Below are 21,771 nucleotides of genomic sequence, written 5' to 3'. Positions count from 1 at the left end.
GTCAGTCATTCGGAAGGACAGACATTCCTGTCGCTGTTTGCACTCTCGTTTTCCTTAGTTTTTACTTTAAAACCAAATGCCATTGGCTGCATGTACCGATTTTGAAAAGTTTATATGGTCTTTCTGAGTCAGATTTCTATAGTCTCTCTTCTATTGTATGATGTGACATCAATACAAACACAACTGATAGTAATCGAGTTGCTTTGGTGAAATCTTTTTTGCTCCATTTAGGTTTTTTAATGCAAAGTCAACATAATCTCTTCTTAGGCTCTGTATCTCACAAGTGAATAAGGAGCTCAGAAAGAAGACCACAATCTCTTATTTATTTCCACCTTACAGAGGGCACACATTAGAAGAAATGTGGGCATTTGGGTAAGACATATTACTGGGAGAATTTAAGCCACATATTAAGATTTAGATGTATGAATGACAAGGAGAGATGAGAAATACCTTTTCTGTTTTAATAAGCAACTATTCAGAGAGACTGAGTGCTTCTGATTAGAAACTAAGACTTCATTTTACCAGCATAAGAAATATAAGAAGACAGGGGGAAAGAGTTCGTTGGTGTGTTTCATCATTCAACTGACAGTCCCTTGAATGGTAGCCAATAAAAGCAGACTATCATTATTAGCACCACTCATTACATAGCTAGAAAATACTGATTACTTGGTTTTCAAGAAAATTACATAATAAATTCAGACTTGATCCACCATTTCCTTTCTCTATATTTGTTCTGATTTGCTGTCGAATCCATTTTTTACACATTCAAAGCTGACTGTTTTCCCCGTAGAGGAATGTGGGTTACACATAATGAACAGGATCGAATTTGTGTTCAGATTATTAATGGATTGGTAACAACTGTTACTGTGCCATGCTTCTCTCAACAGCTGTTTATATTTTATTTAAAATCTGTAAAAACATTTCCATGTAGTCCCTTGATCTGTATAATAATTTCCTTTTGTTCCAAGCCGTTGAAGGTGTCTTTGAACCCACGAGGCACTATTCATCTATTCCTTTAAGACAGGTCCACTTTCATCATAAAAAATGAACATCATGAAAAATGAACTCTGAAATCAAAGTGAGAAAACAAAGGTGGGTGAACTCTACAAGGCGAAAGAATGAAAGTCGAGGCAGCTGCTGAAAATGATCAGTCACTATTGTTCCAAATCGCTCTTGATTTGCACCAGGAAGCTGCCTTAGTGCACTACACCAAATCTTTTCCAGAGTTATCTTTTGTGTTCATCCTCTGCTTACAGCCTCTCTAAAAATTCTGCTCACTGTTTGTCACAGTCAGGAACAAGTCTGTTAAGCTCCCCATCGTTGATAAGTAGGCGTTGTTACTTATGGATATCCTGTTGTGCTCACCTCCTGTAGTCTTGAATTTTCTTATTGTTCAAGCCAGAGTGATCTCAGAAGAGCTTTCTTTGTAAAATACAATGTCTACTTAAAAATTTGTCAATGTGCTTCCAAAAATAACTTGGATATGAGTCCAAATGACCGTCCTCTCCACATGCTTCGTTGTGATTAAAGTAAAACCAGAAAAAATAATCTTCAAAATGGGAAAGGGAGGCAGAGCACCATCCTGCAAATTGCTATATCACCTGTGAAATGCCATGAAAGGGCCTCCTTTTTGAAGCAAAAGATGAATAGGGAAATGTGAGTCCATAATATGCAAGTGGAGGGAAAAAAAAAAAAGATAAAAGGACAAAAGCTTTTACTGCTGTGTCAATGAAAGGGACAGGATAAGTTGGGTTGGGGTGGGGTGGGGTGTAAGGAAGGAGAAGACTTGATAAATTCCAGACTTCTGAGAGAGGAGGGTAGTTTTGAGTTTGCAAATTGAGCCAATGACTTTTATCTAGTAAAATCAGAAGGTGGTCATTTTTAATCACTTCTATAGCAATCCTTGTTTTCTGGAGAACTCTAGAATGAAACTGAGTAATGTCTTGAGTTATATTTAATATTGCTCCCACATCATGCTTTACAGTGAATATCCCAGATATTTACTAGAAATCAGAGCATGGGCTTGCATGAATTTTAACACCTTAATGTCTTATTTGTACAGGAAGTAATTCTTCCTTGCATGAGGAAAACTGTGGTTCCATCAATGAAGGGAAGTCAGAAAGACTGGGTAGTTGGGGAGATGAGGCTTTAGGCTGCAAAAGATGTATGACTACCATCTAAACAAAACCCAGAAAAAAATTGCAAAATATTTCAGAAGAGGAATATGTTTAATTGCGGCCCCAGGAGAGGCAATTTATGTGCCAACAAGTTATGTGGGTTTTATGTGCCTATTAGTTTGCTATTCAATTAAAAATTCTGTACTTACCATAGCAACACCCATCTCTCCTGATACACAGGCTAATTTTGAGTCATGCAGAGCACCTTCTCAAAGCAACACACAAACAAGCCATCAGATTCCAATAGATGCAAATTTCTTTAAAGCATATCATTGAAACAGATGTGCTCCAAATGCTGTTTTTATTTTAGGAATGCTTTTTGTGTTTCATGGTAATGATAACTCTGAGTTATAAAAGGGCTCTTTAAAAATCAAGCTGCAAGATAGTAAGCACTATAAACTAACAAGAGATCTTTAAAAGAGAAATATTTCCATTTATTAAAGAGTCAATTTCCTAAATTAATTGTCCTATTGGTTATGAGTAATTAGATTATCTTCTATTTTCTCAAAATATTTGCTTCTATTTTCTTTGCTTAAGTATGAGCCAAATATATTAATGAGAAGGGATGGTAAAGGAATATTTGCTTCTTTTCATCTGTCTTTATTTTGAAGGACCAAACCCTAGTAAATATTCCAGTTATTAAAATGATTATCATATTGATAAATTGGACAAGACCTATCTAAGGGCTTTCAGATGGCTTCAGATGAATTGGGTTGATTTTCTATTTCAAATTATTCAGTTTACACACAAATTTTTATATAATTGCAAATGCTCCCTATTATCATTCGTATATTAAGAATAAGCTATTGCTGATGTAATTAGGTAGCTCAGTGGCTAAGACGATTGGTTCTACATCCAAAGTGTTTGAGTTTCATTATGAATCCTACAGTTTAAAAGTGGCAAACCTTAAGCAAATTATTTAGTCTCTCATTGGACCTCTTATTGATAAATTGTAAAACTGGGGTAACTAATCTCATAAGGCTGTTGTGGGAATGACATGAATTACTATACACCTGTCATAGAATATATCTGTAATACATGACTGCTTTTCTTTGCAATAAAGTTTAGGACAACAATCTAATATTTTTATTAGTTTACAGAACACTTACTTAAATAATTTAAAGCTCAACTTGCATACTACATAAAGCAGTATACATAGAAAACTTGTGTACCAAATAGCTTTTGATGACAACGGTAAGTTTATTTCCTACTTTTTCTGTCTAAGTTATGTTAGCTAAATTCGCTGAGCCTTAGTTCCTCTGTTAATAAAATGGAGATAGCATTGTCTAGTCTTCAAGGATTGTTATGAGGAGTCACTGAAATAAGATAAATCGAATTTCAATGTGGTGAGAAGCCTACGGCATTCATTCAATGAATGAAGTTTTCCTTAATATTTAAGGCACAGTTTGGCAATTTCCAGTAACTTCCAAAGTAGAGTTTAAGTCAATATGTCTAAATATTTGTAAGATTTTAGATGTTTACAGAAAAAGAGCAAATTAAATATGAGATTAATGAGAAAAAAAAGAAATACAAAATTAGAGCAGAATCACTGAATTTGAAAACAAGATATCAATAGAGAAATAAATGAAACCAAAAGCTGAATCTTTGAAAAGATCAATAAAATCAATAAGCCTCTAACCAGACTAATTAAAATGATGGAAGATACAAATTAATAGTGTCAGAAATGAAAAAGGGTCATCACTACAGATCTACAGGACATTAAAGTATAGTAAAATAATATTACAAACAGCTCTATGTCAAAAAATTTGATAATCTAGATAAAACGAACCAATTCTTTGAAAGACACAATTTGCTAAAACTCACCCAAGAAAAAAAGAAAGGATAAGCTGACTAGGCTAAATCTATTAAAGAAAATAATCAACAATTAATAATCTTCCAAGCCATAAAGCAATAAAGTAATAAATGATTATAACAAAATTGTAAGATACAAGGTTAATGTATAAAAATCAAACTCTTGCCTATATCTCAGCAATGAACAAATGTAATTTTAAATTAAAAGCACAATATCATTTTTTAAAAGACTTATTTATTTATTTTAGACAGAGAGAGAGTGCACGGGTGGGCACAAGTGGGGATGGAATAAAGGGAGAGGGAGAGAATCTTAAGCAGACTCCCCACTGAGCATGGGGCCCCATGTGGGGTTGGATTGCACAACCTTGAGATCACAATCTGAGCCTAAGTCAAGAGTCAGACACTTAACCAGCTGAGCCACCCAGGCAGCTCAGCACAATTTCATTTACATTAGAACTCCCCCAGTAAATACCTAAGTATAAATCTAGTAAAATATATCCAAGATATGTATGTAAAAAAAAAAAAAAACACTACAAAATTCTGATAAAAGAAATTAAAGAGGAACTAAATAAGTGGGGAGATATTTCATGTTCATGAATAGGAAGATAAAAATTGTCAAAATGTCAGTTCCTCTCAACTTGATCTCTAGATTCAATGCAATGCCAGTCAAAATCCTAGCAAGTTATTTTGTGGGTATCAACAAATTGATTCTAAAGTTTATATTGAGAAGCAAAAAACCTAGAATAGCCAGCACGATATTAAGGGAGAAGAAAAAGTTGTAGGACTGACACTACCTAACATCAAGACCTACTAGAAAGCTACTGTAATCAAGACAGTGTGGTATTTGCAAAAGGATAATAAATATAGCAATAGAACAGAGGAGCCCCAGAATAAACCCACATAAATATAGTCAACTGATCTTTAAAAAAGGAGCAAAGCTAATACAATGGAGCTATTCTTTTCCACAAATAGTGCTAGAACACTAGTGACCCACTAGTAAAAAAAAAAAAAAAAAAAAAAAGAATGTATAAACCATCTTTACATCTTTCCCCAAAATAATTCAGAATGGCTCTAGGACCTAAATGTAAAATGCTAATCTATAAAATTCTTAGAGGATAACATAGGAGAAAGCCTAGATGACTTTGGATTTGGTAATTACTTTTTAGATACAATACCAAAGGCATGATCTATGAAAGGAATAATTGATAAAAGGGACCTCATTAAACTTAAAAACTTTTGCTTTGCAAAAGACAATATCAAGATAATGATAAGACAAGCCACAGACAAGGAGCAAAGGTTTGCCACAGATATGTCTGATAAAGAATTTTTATCCAAAATATGCAAAGAACTTTTAGAACTCAACAATAAGAGAATGAATGACTCTACTACAACATGGATAAAATATCTGAACAGATACCTCAGTTAAAAAGATACACTGATGGCAAGGAAGTATATGAAAAGATGTTCAAATCATATGTTATTAGGAATTTGCAAATTAAAACAGCAATGGGAATGATTGCATGCTTATTAAAATGGCTAAAATCCAAAACATTGACAAAACCAAACCCTGGCAAAAATGTGGAGCAACACGAACTCTTATTCACTACTGGTGGAAATGCAAAATAGTACAGCCATTTTCGAAGACAGTTTGGCAGTTTCTCACAAAACAAAACATACACTTACCATACGACCCAGCAACTACTCTCATTGGTATTTATCCAAATGAGTTAAAAACCTATATACACACATAAAAGCTCTACACATATATTTATTACAGCTTTTAAAAATAATTCTCAAAAGTTGGAAGCAACCAAGATGTCCTTCAGTTGGTGAATAGATAAACTGTAGTACATCCATGGAATGGTGTATTTTTTTTTTAGCACATAAAAGAAATAAATTATCAGCCATGAAAAGTAGAAAGAAAACTTAAATGCATATTACTAAGTAAAAGAAATCAATCTGAAAAGGTTGCATACTTTATAATTCTAACTGCATGACAGTCTGGAAAGGGCAAAACTATGGAAATAGTAAAAAGATCAATGGTGCCAGAGCCTGCAGATGGGGGTGGGATGGGGTGGGTAGGGATGAGTAGGTGGTTTGCTAGAATTTTCAGAGCAGTGAAATAATTCTGTATGATATCATTTAATAATGGTGGATACATGCCATTATACATTTATCAGAACCTATAGAATGTACAACACCCAAAATGAAACCTACTGTAAACTAAAGACTTGAGGAGATAATTATGAGTCATTGTAGGTTCATAAATTGTAGCAAATGTACATCTCTGGTGGGGGATGTTCACAGTGGGGGGATGCTGTGCATGTGTGTGGATAGGGGACGTGTGTGAACTCTATACTTTTCTCTCAGTTTTACAGTGAACCTAAAACTGTTCTAAAAAATAAACTTTATAAAAAAATGGAAACATCCTGGAGGCCCGGGTTTATGATCATGTCAAATTAATCTAATTATTGAAGTATATCAGAGGCTACCAATCTATTCAATTTATTATGTTTAGCGTTGCTTGTGAGAGGAATACAGGAAAACACTAAAGCAAAGATACAAATACTATGAGAGAAATATAAGTTTGTACTTTAATATACTTGGACATTTTCTAACTAATAGATTATGAGCTATATAAAAATCCTTAAGAATGATCTATGAGTATTTGAATTTTAATAGTTCAATGTGAAAACATTGAAATATCTTTTAAAATATTAATATGTTTTTGTGATGCTGTGCCTATAGAAATATAATTTTCATATTAAATAAGCATATGTGAAAAGACTTACAAAAGAGCAGGATTTCTAGGTATGAAGATAAAAATACAAACTTGTTCCGTGCTTGGTCTTTTCAGAAAATTTTTTTTTGCTTATTTGTTTTTACTAACTGCAATTGGAAATTACTGAGAAATTTTAATCAAGGGAATCACATGGTTATATTTATGGTTTAAAAAGATTACTCAAGGGGCTTCATGGAGAATGTAGTCTCCATACAATGCATGGAAGACATGGTGTCAGACATCAGTGGAAAGGACAGTTTAAGCTGTGTTAAGATTTAAACAAATCAGTATAAAACAAAAGTGAGAGATGCAAAGAAAAGGACAAATTAAGTGCATGAGCATAATAAAATAAGAATCAGAAACATTAAAAACATAAAAGAATTGCCACTGAAGATGTAATTGACGACATAGCTAACAAACAAGAAATATCCCTGATAATGCAGGGAGAATGGCCAAAAGTGAATCTGACAAAGGAAAAAATTCAAAAAGTCTATCTTAGAAAGAAATAAACTAATTAAAGTGAAGTGGTAAATAATGATATAAGTCATGGGAGAGGAGGAAAAATAAATACACAAAGTAAAAGGCTGAGTTGTAAGGTCAATCCATAGAGTTCCATACACAGATGCAAGTTGATAAAATATTTTACTTTCCATGATAAAGGGAAAAATCATATAGAGGCTCAAGAAAATAGTAGATAACTTGCAAAGGGTAAAGCCTCCACTCTAATAAATACTAGAAGACCATCCATAGAGGTATGAAATAAAAAAGCCAGGAACCCAAGGATTTTATATATAGCTAAGTACATGAGAGTAATAGGGGGAAAAAAAATCAATATACCAAAAAAATCATAAGATAAACCACACACCCCAAATTTTATAATAATAGGTAAGAACTACTCTTGCTGCAGGACACAATAGAAAATTAGGGCTGGGTATTTTTCCTTTTCATACTTTGGACCACAGATAAAATAATTTAGTATCTATTAGCTAGACTTAATAATCTATGAGTAAATGATTGTCTTTTCCTCAGCAGTTCTTTCTCATGCATCTTACAAGTTCTAAGAAATCTGTTTTTAAATTCCCAGGTCGGTGCCCCGTTTGGATAGACTATATTGCAAATTTTATATCCACCTAGACAATAACCAACAATGTTCTAATCCAGTAAATGTTTCAGAGGGCTAAACTATTTAACTAGTTAGACCACTGTGGGAGAAGAATTATCCAAAAACACATTTTTTTCTCATTTTCTCAAATCCCAAAAATTACAGTAGATTTGAGAACCATAATTATCATTTTCATTGTCAAGGAACCTGAACAATGACATTCTGCATCATTAAAACTCATAAAAATTGCTTGAGTCATTGAATTTTTTTAATTGTGAAAAGTCCATAAACTATTCCGTTGAATGATATTTTCTATCATGAATTCTACTTTCTATCTTTTTACTATGATATGTGAAGTTTCGGTTCAGGATGTTTAAACATCATCATGTCACACCTTTATGAGAAAAAGCATTTAAAATCTGTCAATGAATATGGAAAAATTTTAACAATGATAAATGAGTATTTAAAAATATTTCTAATATTCTTATTTCCCACATTTTCATTTCCCACTTTTAATAATAAAATTATTACACTGAGTGCATAATCACAATACTGATGTTTGAAAAACGAGACAATGCAATTTCAATGAAAATTGCATTTTCAATATATCATTTGATTTGAGTTCCAAAAATAAGCAGAAACAATAGAATGTCTCAAATGATAAAATTTGGCAATTCTGGAAAATATAAAATGAGTAATAGTTTTCCATTTTATACTTTTCTATATTTTCCATTTCACAATAAGGATGGATGATTTAATGAAAATTATCTTTACTAAAAATATAAAAGCACGGATATGCAAAGCATACAATTTTACCTACATATTCTTAAAGAAAAATCAATCTTTACTACTTATGGTACAGACATTAATGATTACTATGAAACCAGAATGATTACAACAAATTGGTATTAGCATAAGTATAAACAAACTGACCAATTAGATAAGACAGAAATTCCATACTTACCTAACCACTCAAATTTATAATAAAGACAACACTGAAATGCAGTGAGAAATGAGTGAACTTTTCAGTGGTATTGGATCAAGTCCATTTCTATATGTGATTAAAGAAGTCTTGGTCCTTATGCTACACCAAAGATCAATGGCTTAAATAAATGTGATGATATAATATACATATAAAGAGAAAATATAGTAGAATATTTTTGTAACCTTGGGGTAGGCAAAGATTTTTCTTAAGCAGGACATAAAATGGCATACAACATTTAAAAAAAACTAATAAATTAAACCTTTATAAAATCAAGAAATATTGTTTTTCAAAAGATACTAGTGAGACTTCCATACTGCTCGATGTCTTGATTATTGGGGCTAGATAAAAGGTATGTTGGATTTGAGAAAAATTACCGTGCCATACTTTTAAGTACTTTTCTGTATATATGTTTTACTTCAATAAAAAGTTAAAACATGTAAGAGCATGTTTCTCTCTCCCCATAATATAATCATCAGAAAATTGTAGATCCTCAGGTTTGGAAAGGACTCTGATCACATATTTAGACATTCATTACTACACTTCAGAATTTTTAATTAGACAACGCAAGATGAAGTATTCCTTTTAAAAAAGCTTATTGAGGTGAAATTCACCTAACATTAAACCAAACATTCTAAAGTAAACAATTCTGTGACATTTAGCATATTCACAGTGTTGTGCAATAACTACCTCTGTTCAGTTCCAAAACATTTCCAGCACATCTACACACAACTCCACAGCCATTAAGCAATTTCTCCCCCATTCCCATCTACCCCCAACCCTTGGCAACCACCAACATGTATCTGTCCCTATGGATTTACCTATTCTGTCTATTTCATATACATGGGATTATACAACATGAGAACTTTTGGATCTGACTTCTTGCACTTGGCCTAATATTTTTGAGGTTTATCCATGTGCAGGATGTATCAATACATCATATTTTTTAAATGGCTGAACAATACTCCATTGTATGTGTATATCACAATTTGTTTATCCATTTATCTGTTGATGGCCATCCAGGCTGTGTTCTGGTTATTGTGAATAGCATTGCTAGGAACATGCATGTACAATGTACTTGTTTCAATGCTTGTTTTCAATTGTTTTGGGTATGTACCTAGGAATTGAAATGCTGGGTCATATGGTCATTCTATGCTTTATTTTTGAGGAATTTCCAAGCTGTTTTCCACATCAACTGAACCCTTTTTACATTCCTACAAGCAATGTACAAGGATTCCAAGGCATATTAAGTTTTATTTAATATGTTTCATGTTGAAACAAAATTATATTTAGGTAAAATTTACTTGAAATGAAATGTATGGATGGATATTAATATAACATTTCAATGAGTTTTGACAAATGTATAAAACCATGTAACCGGCATTCTGATCAATATAGTGAAGATTTCTATTACCCTAGAAAATACCCTCATATTCTTTTTTATATTAACATTGTTCTTATCTCTATAGTGCAAATCTTTTCATTTTTATTGGTGTTAAAATTGCTCTTTGTATGAGCATATAATTTGCTTATGCATTTTTCTATTTATGAACATTCGGGCTTTTCAGTTTGGGATTATGAATAAAGCCAAAATAAAAGAGTTTTCTTTGTATGCAGATGTTTTCTGGTTTTTTTTGGGGGGGGGGCGATAAATACCGAAGTGTAGAATTGATGGGCCATAAGGTAGATGTATGATTGACTTTATAAGACATTGTCAGTTTCCAAGGTGGTTTTAACATTTTATACTGCAACAGGAACATACCAGAGTTCCAATTATTCTTCATGCTTGACAGTATTTGCTGTTGACTGTCTAAATTTTAGCTATTCTAGTGCATGTAAAGCTGTATGTCATTGTAGTTTTGATTTGCCTTGTTTTGATGACGAATAATGTTGAGCAATTTCTCATATTCTTTTTAGACATTTGTTTATTAGGCTTTTTTGTATACTATCTGTTCAAGTCTTTTCTCAGGCTTTTATTGGTTTGTTATTTTATTATTGACATGCAGAAATTTTCAATATATCCTGGATATAAGTTCTTTGTCAGGTATATACACATTATGAATATTTTCTCCCAAATCTGTAGCTTACCCTTTAATTTTCTTAGTGATGCTATCTGAAAAGAAGTCCATTTTATGGAGTCCAATTCTGTTTTTTTTTTTTTCTTTCATTTATTGTCTAAGAAACATTTTCCTAAAACCAGGATATGGTCTCCTATCTCTTCTTTTTTTTTTTTTTTAAGATTTTGTTTATTTATTTGACAGACAGAGATCACAAGTATGCAAAGAGAAAGGAGGAAGCAGGTTCCCCGCTGAACAGAGAGCCCGATGCAGGGCTCGATCCCAGGACCCTGGGATCATAACCTGAGCCGAAGGCAGAGGCTTTAACCCACTGAGCCACCCAGACGCCCCTCCTACCTCTTCTTGTATAAACTTTATAATTTCCTCCCTTATATTTAGACATCATTCTCAATATTTGTGTGTGGTTTGAGAGAAGGATTGCGCTTCATTTTTTTCTTATGTTTATCCACTTGTATCAAGGCCATTTAGGGAAGGCTTTCCATTTCCCATTGAATTTCCTAGACCTTTTGTAAAAAAAAAAAAAAATCAATTAACCATGTAAATGTGGTTCTGTTTTTGGATTCCCTTTTCTTCACCAATGATCTATCTTAGTTTATCTAGATTAAAAAAATGGAAGATATTTTCAATAATGTCAGGAAGAAAACAAGTATGTCATTCTCTTTGCTAGTACAGAATGTATATTGGAGATGAAACATAAACTAATAACTATTCACTGAATTATGCTGCTTAACAGAAAATACTCCCCTACTCACCAGAAAACAGAGGCAACCACTGTTCTTACAATTTTTCACCATGGAACAATTTGGCCTGCTCTGTAATTTCATATAAATGGAATGATGCAATACATATTCTTTTATTCATTTACTTATTTGCTCATTTTACTCTTTTACTCATTTACTCATTTGCTTTTGTAATGAGAGAGAATTGAGCATATTTACAAGTTAATGAGATGATCCAGTAAAATCAAGAACTTAGTCTAGATATCAAGAACTACAATAAGATGAACTTGAATGATGGATGGATTCTGACATATGACAGAACTACAGGAAATGTTTTTTTGTGATGATTGTCATTTACTTGTACTTCTATTTTGAACTTGAATTTATGAGAATGTTGATGTTTTTGTCCTTGTAACTCCCTCCACCTCATCTTCCCTTCTTCTTGTCCCACCTGATAAAACATCTTTTCATTCTTTAAGACGTGTCATCCATAAAGTTTTTACTATTCCCCAAACTGTGTAGAAGTGATTGCTTACTATTGTGTCTTTATTGCTTCAAGGATAAGCATAACAGCTTTTTACCACTTTTGACATAATGTCTACTTTTTGAATCTTTTGAAGGCAACAGCTGTGTCTTCCGTGTCTAGCATGTAACTTATGTTCAGTAAATAAATGGGACTACCAGACTTTCATGTATGCATAAGCAAAGTCTAAATGTGCAATTCAGTCATGCAATGATTCATTCATTTCTTCATTCACTCAGAATAGCCACAGAGAGTGAATAAGGCTCTAAAGTCATTACTAGAACTTAAATCCCTGGCTTTGCAACCTGTTCACTGAGTAACCTTGAGCAATTTACTCAATCTCCCAGTGTCTCAGTTTCCTCATCTGAAAATGGAGATAATAAGAATACCTAATTCACAGAATCATATGGAGGAGTAAATGAGTAATGCATAGAAGTTGCCTGCCTGCCTGACATTTCCTAATATGGAAGGAACGCTCAAACAAGTTAGTTGTACTAATTTTTACTCAGAAAACCTGTTGCGGGCTTTCACTATGGACCAGACACTGAGCTATACAGTGTATTTCAAGGAACTCATGATCTAATGTGGGGGATAGTTAACATGATAAATAATAAATAATATGAATGGAATCCCAGAGGAGCACAGAGAAGAGTCAACATCCCGGCTAATTAGGAAAAGCATTATTTGAGCAGACAGTTGACAGTTACATGACCGTATGCCAAACTAAGAATTAGAGGACAAGGCAGTGCAAACAGATGGAGCATAATGTGCAAAAACATGGCAGGGTGAGAAGATCCGGGATACTGGGAAAGACTGAGAAATGGAGAGGCAGAAGAAATGGAGACAAATTTAAGTTGCCACCAGACAAAGTTGCCACATGCAATCTGGGTAGAAAGAAGGGCTGACTTGAAGTTGGGGAAGCCATGTGCACGTGACAGCCTTATGTATAACTGAATATAACACTCAAAGCCCAGACCCCCTTCATGACACTCACATAATGCTTCCTAGTGCATGGCCAAGCATGGACCCGTATAAAGTACCATGGGATCAAATAAACTCTTTTTGACATAGCTGAATAAAGAAAGGGCAAAAATTGGATATGTTACATCAAAAATAAATCATACTTCTATTAGAGCTGCTAATTTTCTGACCCAGTCAAAAGATTCAGTTTAAAACTAATAAAGTAGCAGCAAAATAGACTGATTTAAATTTCACCTTCTCTTACTTTCTATCCAACCCCTATTAGAAGTGCTAATATCCACAGGACCATAAAATGGCCTAAAGACCTCTTGTTGGAGGGATAAAGTGAGGATAATGAGGGTAAATTGAATAAATTGCATCTGGAAAATCAGGAGTTATTTGAGAACTCAATAGAACTTTGCAGGTTTCCTATATTTGAACCACCCTTTATATTTAAACTATCATTTTGGTGTAAGTTTTCTATATAAAATAAATGAACTAGAAATTATTCCAAGTTGGGATGAAGTACAAATGGTGAGGCAGATAGATTTAGCCACAATGTGAAATCCATTTTCAGACATAGCTAAATTCCAACACCCATGTTTCCACATAGTTATTATTTTATAAGGAGGAAATAGAAATATGATTTGACATCCACAGATTTTTATAATACCATCATTGTGTAGGTGGGATTTTTATATTCTTTCTAATTTTTCTCTTTTGCTGGTTTAGTCAAATTATAACTGAGCAAATGTTAGTTACAGTAAATGCTAAGCAAGATTGATGTGATAAAACTGAATTTTTAGGTAATTGATACCCTTCTTTCTGTTGCTGAAGGCTACGACCTTCCCAGATATCTTTTAATCAAACAATGCCACATTATCTGCCCCATCCTCCCTGGCAGAAGCAGTTTTGGATGACAGAAACACAGAACACCACATGGATTATCTATTAAGAACATGAACTTGAGGCTCTTTCCCCACATTGTCATTCACTAGCTCTTAGGTAATTTAGTTAACTTCTCTACGCTCATGTTCCTTGTCTGTAAAATGGAGATAATCACAGTACCTACCTCATGAGGTGGTTAAAAGCATTTGAGGTGTCAGTTATAAAGCACGTAGAGCAGTGCTTGGCTAAAGTTTGTGCTCAATCTATACATACTTTTAGCTACATTTATGTGCACACCTCTTCAGACAGCAGGTGCATTCGCCCTCAAACGCAGGATCTGTAAAACTCTCCTGCTGTGTTCACAGGAGTCATCTAATCCACCTGTCAGGGCTACTCCATGTCCTATAGGTCTTCAAAGGTCCATGCTGGTCTCAGGGTTATCTCTTTATGGGAGAACTCCTTAGATTTCTTCCAATTGCTCCTCCACCCAGGATATTTTATTTCCTAATTCCTTTCTATGTGTTTGTAGTTACAGTTACCCAACTTAGCTCTTGATTCGGATCATGTATATTTTGTCTCTCCCAACCACTCTTATAGACAGGGGACTTAACAATAATAATAGTTAGCATTTATTGAGTTACTGACATCTGCCAAGGACCACTGATATAGGTATTACTACTATTTCCATTTTATAGGCAAATAAATTAAGGTTCAGTGGTTAAATACATTACCCAACCTCCACAGCTTACAAGGGACAGAACTGTGATAAACGTTCATATTTGCTCTTAGGCTCAGATATCCAGAGCCCAAGATACACAGCCTCTGCTTCCGCTGGTAATTTAAGCCATACAAAATGAAAAATATTCAACCATTTTGGAATTAGAAAAAGTATATATTTCATATGTTATAACTAGCCTTATTCTGTAATGCCCAAAGTGGTTTTTTAGCAAAGGCTTGGTATTCTTTTAACAATATGTATTCAAAACTTCAGATTTCCTCTATATAGCTCCCCATCTCCGCCATTACTTGATATTCTCCCCATCTTATTCCTTCTCTGTTTTGAGGCAGCCTTCTGGGATATAAACTTATTTCATTGAAAATAATTAAGACCAATTGAAATCTTAGTTATTTTTTACCAATCAGTATTCTCTTTTAAAATGATAGAAATTTCTCATTTTCTACTTCCACAAACTCATGTAATCAGTAGTGGAACAAGCTAATTTGTACAAAAATTAATAAAAAGCAAATGCCTTTCTAAACCTCATTCTGGTTAAGCTATATATATATATAAAATTTATATATATATTTAATATATATAAGCTATATATATTTATTTAATATCATATATATGTGTATATATATATTTTTCCCTCTGAAGCTTTCCTGGTAACAGGGCCATTTACCAGTTTCTTTTGCCATTCTCCAGTTGTTTAGAAACCACAACAAAATATAATTTGACCCTTCACTGCCTTTCAGTACACATGTAAGAGACAGTAAGATGGCAAATGTGCCAATTACATCCTCAAAGAATTCTATATCTTGGCAAAAAATTATTTTAGTCACCTATGAATGGTCTATGTAAAAGTAGAGAGAGAAGGAAAGGGTTCCAGTCCACATTCTATCTATCATTAACTAGATATAAGATTTGGGGCAAGAAATTTATGCTCTTGAACTTGAGTTTATTTATGTGTAAAATGGGAGCCACTGTACCTGGATCCTAGAAAGACTGTGCAGGAGTGGATTACGAAATGTTCTATAAACTGCCAACTCTACCCAACATACTATTTTTCCTACAAATTCTTAATTTATGTCCATTCACCTTACTTTGCTGACTTGTGCCAAAACTGCTGTCAGTCTAACATTAAGAACCAGAAGTTACCATGAGGAGCCCCTAAACTCTATCTGACATGTATCTGCATCACTGCAGTGCCCAAGTCTATCACTTGAGCTTGCCCTTGACATTGTTATAGTGGAACCACCTACAGATATGAGGGATTTCCTGAAACATCACTTTCAATCAATTTTTTTTTTTTTTTTTTTTTTTTTTTTAATTTTTTATTTATTTTCAGCGTAACAGTATTCATTGTTTTTTCACCACACCCAGTGCTCCATGCAATCTGTGCCCTCCCTAATACCCACCACCTGGTTCCCCCACCCTCCCACCCCGCCCCTTCAAAACCCAATTTTTGAGCATGCTTTCATCTTTCTGAAGAAGTTAGCTCATCTTTGAGCTGGTTAGAGTGAATACAATTTTGAGAATTTTTTTTAGAGTTTGGATCAAATTTATTGCAATTAAAGATTAACATATTGCTTCGTGCACTTTTTCAACTTTATTTTCTTCTAAGTGAAGGGAAACATCTTTGTAAGAAGTGAGAAATAAATAATTTTATACATACCTTAAAATAAGCTTTTTAATAAACTATATTTTTTGTCAGTTTTGAAACTGTTGGAATATACATACTACAGATAGGATTCCCTCCTGCTCTAGGCAGAGGAAGAAGAGTTTGAATCTCTTTGTCACCTGATGGATGTGAGTGATTTTCCTGAGCAAGCGCTACTTTTCTTTCTAGAAGAAGAACATAGTTAAGCATATCAACTTTGATACACCTCCTTTAACAGTTTCAAATTGGGCACTGCAGCTTTAATAACCCACACCTGGTTAAGATTCCTGTTCCATTGAATTCACACTGCAGTAATGAGCCCTGAACATCAGGCAGAGAATGTAATGAGAACAATGCAATTAATCACCAAATCGTGCTCAATTTCAATAACATGAAAATTTCTCTTACATTTTTTTTCTCCCTAGAAATAATATTTTATGCAGTGGAAAAGGTAGGCAAGGTTTCAATGATGAACAAAAAAGTGTCCTCAGATAAAAAGAAAAAGCTAACAGTCAGCAGGCCACATGAAGGTGAGCGCATAAATCAAATACCTGTACCATCTGTTATGGAAAATTAACAGGAATTAAGTGGCACACATTTCTAAAAATATGTTTCTTCACAGCATGCAGAAGCACATCTTGTGAATTAAATTTCTGAGGAAGAATATAAAAAATCATCATTTAGGAAATCTTATCTTATTAAAACATAGGGAATCCTTTTCTTAATTAAAGAAGAAGATATTCACAGCTAAACTTCTTGCTAGGTGAACCTACTGTTTTAACTAAAACAAAACAAAACACAGCAAAACAAAAACAAAAACCCAGAAAAACAACAACAACAAAAAAACCCCCAGAAAGCTGGCCTGGATGTGTAGTGATTTGAGCGCCCAGGAGTCACTAACTACTTGTGTGATGTAGAATCACTCAATTTCTCTAGGTCTGTCTCCTTGCCTGCAAAAAATAAAGCAATGGGACAGTAAGAATAGGAGAATTTAACAGAGTTAAATTCTAAGGCTTGTGGATTCTAGGTATCTGAGGAATAGAAATTGAGATGGATATTAATTTATCCCAATCACCTGTCTCTTGCAGAATTCTTAGAGCAAAGGGAAAAAAGATGCATTTGTGAAGATTTTTTTTTTTTAAAAACAGGTTATCATTGCTGTCATTAAATTCTGACAGATTACTTACATTATATTGGAGACATATGAAGAATGCTTAAATCTCATACTTTAGCATTTGAATGGGACATGGCTAGTTGTCTTGATATTGACACAAAGCATTCATATTTATTACCGCACATATTTCTGAATAAGACAGTTCATTAAAAACTATCATTTGAAAAACAGGTGCAATGAGCCCACCTGCAAAATTAGTTATATGCACATTTCTGGCAATAATAGAAATAAATTGGACATTTAGGCACTAGCTATGTATTTTTTGTAGAGACACTCTTCTTCAATAATTGCAAAAAATGAATTTTAAGAACATTTTTGAGAGTTTGGATTAAATTTGTTGTAATTAGGGCCTAATATATACCTTTTGTCCTCTTTTAGCCTATACTTTTTCATTTCTTCTAGTTAGAAGTTCCTTTGTAAGAGATGTTCCCTCCCTAATGAGAGTATAATTTGGCATCTATATGTGGCATAAACCTTGTTCTTTTCATTCCCTTTGGAAACAGTTGAGTGTGAAAGGCCACTATGTTTTATAGAGAGAGCACATTTTTGAGATAAAAATGAGAAGTGCCCTACACAATTTGAAGACCAGTTTACATGACTGCATTCCTGATTTTATTTTTATTTTTACAGTTAATTTTAACTTTTACTGAGATACTGTCAGTATGAGGATGAGGTTCAATGAGTGTTTATGGCTTTAGGATGACAAGTGGAGAGAGCTATATGCTCTACAGGAGTCCACTTAATAATGATGAAGGTATTTGGAGCACATTCTGTTCTTCTTCATCCACAAATGATCTTTCTAACTTAACAGATTTTCTAGACCTTCGGCTGAGATCCAATATTACCTTAATGATCGTTCTATTGCTCATGAATATCTTATGTATTTATTTAAATTCAATTCAATTAATTAACATATAATATATTACAGGTTTCAGAGGTAGAGGTCAGTGATTATCAGTCTTATATAATACCCAGTGGTCGTTACATCACATGCCCTCTGCATTCCTGACTTTAATTTAACAGTGTCATGAGTACTTTTTAAATTTCAACTGAAGTAACCAGGCAAAAAATCTAAATGAGTAAAAGTAGTGATGGACGCAGAGGATGTCAACTGACACATTCAAAGTACAACTTAGAAGTTAAGTTTGATGTTTTAAACTAATTTCAGGCTATCTTGAATAGAATGCTTTATTTAATTTAAGCAGATGATATGTGAAAGCATTTTTGGGGGGCGTTTGGATGACTGAGTCATTAAGCGTCTGCCTTTGGCTCAGGTCATGTTCCCAGCGTCCTGGGATCAAGCCCCATATCAGGAATCCCTGCTCAGCAGAGAGCCTGCTTCTCCCACTCCAGCTCCCTGGTGCTTGTGTTCCCTCTTTCTTTATCTCTCTCTGTCATAAATAAAGAAAAGCTTTAAAAAATACGTGAAAGCATTTTTTAAACATAAAGACTGAAAAAAACTCTAACATTTTGTTGAACACTAGATATGATATTCCATGTACTCTGCTATATAGTGAGACTTAAATTTCTATAAAAATGGGGATAATACAATTGTTTGAACAGGTATGATGAGATCGTTACATGCAATACCATCACATCACACCTGTGAGAGAGATTGTGTTATTGCCACTTCACAAATGAAAAAAATGGGAGATCAGAGAGGTGAAGTCATTTGCCTAAGGATACATAGCATTGGACATTCAGCATTGGAATTCAAACCAAGGCAAACAGTTGATGTCATCACTTTTCCATCCATCCAAATATTAATGAACTTCAAAATATTTTGAAAATTTACATATTATGGGAGAGTTGTTTCAGTATCTTTTAAACACAATTTGTTGTTTAAATCCAAGTTGCTTCAATATTTTTTTAAACCCAATTTCCCCCTTTATGAATAAATTAGGGATTGGATTAGCAAGGTGATCTCATATTATTCTTAGGTCTCCCAACGCTTGGTACTTGGAGTAGATAGGGACTCTACAGATAAGCACCGAAACTTCCTCCAGTTGACTGGCATATTCATGTGCTATTAAAGATGTTTTATTTTTTATTTTCTTAAGATTTTAAAATTTATTTATTTGAGAGAGAGAGATAGAGAGAGGGAGAGCAAACATATACTCTGTGCATGGGGCTCAATCCCAGGACCCTGAGATCATAACCTGAGCCGGAGGCTCAGATGCCTAACCAACTGAGCCACCCAGGCACACCCATTAAAGATGTTTTAGTAATGGATGACAGGGTACATGAATATTATTTTGGAGATGGGATAGGTTGAAATCATGTCTGTCTTAATTATTAATGTGTATCACTTCCTGTCAATCTGTAAGAAGAAGAAATGAATTGGAAGAAATGGAAGATTTCTCATAGGTATAATAATGGTGTTTCGGAAAAACACCCCTGGTGGTTCAACTTTGAAAATGTCTTCTGGAATAATGATTCTAGTTACACCCACTTTGGTTTTATTTAAAAATAAATAATTAATAATAATAATAATAATAATAATATCTTAGTGTTAACATAACATCAATACTGTTTGTTTCTTTTTCTCCAGAAATGCTTTTAACATTACTGTGATGATTTCCAGAACTTTTGAGAAATCTGGAAGATGTTTTTTTTTTAGAAGTTTACCAGTAATCCAATATTAATCATGGTTTTGTTTTGTTTTGTTTTGTTTTTTTGGTAATGCCCTTACCATGGTCCCATTTCTTCATTTTTGTGCTTGGCCTCGTGAGACAAGCCACAGGCAGATTATGATGTAATACAGCGCAGCAAATGTTATTAAAAGTGGTAAAATAAAATGTTGAGTGTGAACCACAGTCATGGGTGCTTTATGTGTTTTTACAGGTGTAAGTCTTTTTCAGGAATTTTCTTCAGATTAGTTAATGTTTTTTTATGAATTCTTAATAAATGTTTCAGTATTCATTAAAATAGTAATAAGGACTATTTTAAAAGTCAGTTTTGTCACTTCCCGTCCCAAGGAGAGCAAGCACTGGGAATATCAGGTAACTGGCTCTCCCAGCCTAGATAATGGGGTCAACCTTATAAATAGATCTTAAAGCACTAGAATAATTCTTATAATATCTGGTTTCTGTCCATCATTGCATTTCCAAGAAGCTTATAAACTTTATGGAAATGACCTCATTAACCAATTTACCATCTCTCAGAATTAGGTATAGGATAAAATAGTTTAACTACTGCTTGAGACCAACTTCTGGGTGTTTCCCTTCTGAACTCCAACTTTGAGCCTTGGCTTATTTAAAGAGCACAATATTGAGTTCAAGGTTGTGATGAGTAGCTATCCAGCTACTTTCGATTTTACTTTGAAAGTGGTTTATTGGAACATATGAAGACTCTTGCGAATGGAAGGGTCTTAGAGAGGCCATTAAACACATTCTTGCATTACTTTGCAACACTACTGAGCTATCCCAGAAATATAGCCAGTCTTAAAAAAAAAATCTTTTAAGACAAAGTTTACAATACAGATTAGATTGCAAAACCTATGAGGGGAGATGGTGTTAATCTAGTTTACCATTAATACCAAAGTGAGCATTCTATTAATGTTTATTGAATACATGAATTAATGAATAAATAATGGTAAGACATTTTGACCATACACTGTGTTCCAAACACTATTCTGTGAAAATTGTGCACATACATTCACTTAATTATCAGGAGCTAATAAATCATTAACAATAATAATAAATTGAAGGAAAGACTATTTAAATCAATTTTCTTATAATAATTCAAATTGTTAACAATTTTGTTAGGAAATGTTTCCTTCTGCCTGATCTAAACACTTTGTGTTCTCTCTTTTTTTTTTTTTTGTTTTGAAAGATTTTATTTCAAATCTTTCAAAGGATTTTGAGAGAGAACGTGAGTAGGGAGGAGCAGAGGGGAAGTGAGAGGGAGGAGGAAAGAACGTGAGTAGGGAGGAGCAGAGGGGAAGGGAGAGGGAGGAGGAAAGAATCTCAAGCAGACTCTGTGCTAAGGGCGGAGGCTGCAGTAGGGTTCCACCTCAGGAGATCATGACCTGCGTGGAAACCAAGAGGCAGATGCTTAACCAACTGAGTCACCCAGATGCCTCACTCTGTGTTCTTTTCATCCTCTTGCTCTTTCGAGAGTGGAAATTGAAAAAATAGCTCATGAATATAAGAAAAAACTTAGGCACTGTGGGAACTCAATATAAACATTAT

This window comes from Martes martes, assembly GCF_963455335.1.
Source record: "Martes martes genome assembly, chromosome: 4".
NCBI classification, from domain to species: Eukaryota; Metazoa; Chordata; class Mammalia; order Carnivora; family Mustelidae; genus Martes; species Martes martes.
Note: the sequence above shows the minus strand (reverse complement) of the source record.